The sequence below is a fragment of the Barbus barbus genome (assembly GCF_936440315.1).
Source record: "Barbus barbus genome assembly, chromosome: 22".
NCBI classification, from domain to species: domain Eukaryota; kingdom Metazoa; phylum Chordata; class Actinopteri; order Cypriniformes; family Cyprinidae; genus Barbus; species Barbus barbus.
In genome coordinates, this window is record NC_136750.1 from 15,608,168 (window position 1) to 15,611,186 (window position 3,019).

The following is a 3,019-nucleotide window of genomic DNA, read 5'->3' on the forward strand; positions in this document are numbered from 1 at the left end:
ATTAACATTATAGTAACCGGAACAACCAGAGGGTCAAAGTCTCTCTCTCTCCAGAACAGGTGAGAAAAAAGAAAAAGAAACCAGTGGATTGTATCTCTCTTTCGGGACAGTAGGGTACCCTCACCCCTTCTTCCTAATCTGTGAAATCCCTCTTGTCATTCTCTCCAGACCCACCCCAGACGACCTTTCTTTCTGGAGGTCAAAGGGCAAACCCTGAATCCTCAGACTGGCAATTAGACAAAAAACAAAGCTAAGACATCACAAATAAGCCCCAAGATACAAGAGGAAAACTGAACGTATACACAGGTACAAAGTTGCCCCTCACAATGTTAAATATATTTTTCCATAAACCTCTTTTATTTGTCATTCTCATTTGCTCTCTCACATATCGATAAAAACTATTTAATAAAGTAAAGCTTTCGACGACCATTTTAATACGTCTTTAAACCGCACAAGTCTACTTTGACATTCAACAAACACATACCTCAAGTGACATCCAAGAAAAAGTAAAGTACAGTAAGTTTATTTGCTTGTCTATAAACCAGTTTGTGCTTTTGTTGTTGTCTGTTGACAACAGTCAGATTTGATGTTTCTCCATCTGTGTAGAAAGAGATCCAGCACATTGGGACATATGGACCACAGCTGAAAGAAGCAAAGGTGCTGACCGAGATTCTTCACAGGACATCAGTGTTGTCAGCATTGCTCTGTTATAGACAAAATGACCTTTACCATTTACAGAAATCAAAAGAACATATCAAAGGTAAGGTGGAGAGAGAACTGCCACAAAACAGAGACAAGAGACAGAGCTGGAAAGGAGAAAAGAGTCAGAACAGCTAACGCACTGTCATGAAAATTCGTAACTATTTTACATTTTGGTGTTTAATTCGTATGACATTTTGGTAGCTAATTCGTATAATCTCATTTGTACTTTTTCACACGATCATCTTGCGTCCCATTGAAGATTAGTTTTTGGGTGGGATTAGGAATGGACCTTAATGCTTACATTTTTGTAAAAATCTCACGCTCTTTGCCAGTCATATAAATTCATGTGAAATTGGCATTTCGTTAAATAGTTACGTTTCCTCGTGAGATTGGGTTAGAACAGCGCAGAAAGAGATCACTTGATTTCTCTAGCCAATCATTCATGACTACACTATCAAGAGTTGATATGAACATTAAAAGGTGCACTCAATAAGTTTTTGTTTGTGTTTCACCAGTTCTTTTCCATCCCAGAGAAGCATATACTGACACCTACTGGTGTGGATGTATGAAGCTTGTATGTTAACTGCTGTTCACTTCATTTTCATTCATCAAGTGCCTTGAGCACTGAGAAAGTACTATATAATAGTGAATGAATAATTATTGTTATTGATATTGTTATCTTTATTACTATTAGACATGGAAGCCCCATGAGAAGGCAACCCGCTCCATGTGGAATAAATCAGAAGATATGACTGGAATATTGATTGCATGTGAGTATTTATCATTTTAATTATATTCACTAAAGGTTCTACTCACTGTATGTATGATTTATTTATTTTTTAAATTAAAGAAAAAGTAGCTGAATGCACATTATTTGATCACCATTTTCCTCAAGTGTCACTGCAACAAAGAGATTTGGTTGTATGGTCTACTCTGTGTTCTGAATCTGATCGGTGCGTCTTCTCATCGGAAACCATGGCACAACATCTCCAGAGTCCCACTGACACAATTAAAGCTCTCATATTAGGTCAGATGGATAATTTCATCTGTCTGTCCCCATCTCCTCAAAGCCATTAATCCAAACTAGACTCAGAATGACATGTGCTGTCCAAGGCGTCTTCACATTCAAATGAATCCACTGGAGATGCTGCCTCAATGAACAAAACAACATCAGTTTCCATAACCAAGCTAAAAAAAGCATAATATTAGAGAAGACAAACGCGAAATGCTTAATGGTTGTCAAAACTACAATTCTCAGAGTCAACAGAGCATTTTTTTTTCCTTTTCCTTACCACTGTTTTGTAATCTTTTGGGGTAGATATATTATGTAAGTTTAGCAGACCTCTATCAAGCACTTCTTCCCGTTTCTTGTAGAAACACAAGAGTTTTCAATATGGCTCCATTAGTTAATAATATTCCAACAGGCTGCATAACCATTGTGACATCATCAGGATGCACTCTTCTCTTAAGCGGGAGGGGTTATGAGACAATCCAATACATGGGAAATGGACAACAAGGCTCACAAAACACCTGCTAACATTAGTACAGAGGATGTTGTACCTTTGAGAAAGGCATAGATAACAACTTGATCAAACCACTATAGTACAGCAAACCGAGAGGCAAAACAAAATCGATATCAAAGGACAAATTACAAACACTTGAATTAGCCCTTGAATTGAAACAGTTCAGAAATTGAGTTGAGATATGCCCAAATTCAAGAGAGAGAAAAGGGAGACAGAAAGTAACAGGCGTTGGCAGGTGAGGGTGAACTAAACATCGACCTCTCTGCTTCTCTTCTGTATTGAGTAGAGAGAGTGGATCTCAATGGATCAGAGTGAGTTCAAAGGTAACTAGCCTAATCGCTGACCTTCAGCTTCTGCGCTTAAATAGCAGTGTGGCTTCGATCCATGTGCTTTCACTCTATTCTCTACCAAAAGATTCAATTCTGCCACTCAAAACATTTTAATATCCTCGTTCGATCATGTAATTTTAAATTGTAATGCCAGAGCCCCATTGTTTATATCATTATAATAGAGTATTTCTTCTTTTTCCGTCTTCCTGTTCTTTGTTCATCAGTCAATTTTTCAATACCTGGGAAATGAAAAGCACCGGGGATGTTGGATTTAAAGGGACAGAGAAATCTCAGAGCGAGGGTGCTTTGCTGTAGCTGTGCCCGTTTCGAGTCCGCTTTCAGAAAGGGACGCAGCACATGTTTGTCCAAGGGATTGGGGGAATTGTGTGAGAAAGGGGAGAGACTCCAGAAGAGAGGTTTTCTATTAGGGTTAGGGTGTGGCATGGAGGGGGGGGTCGGGCCGAA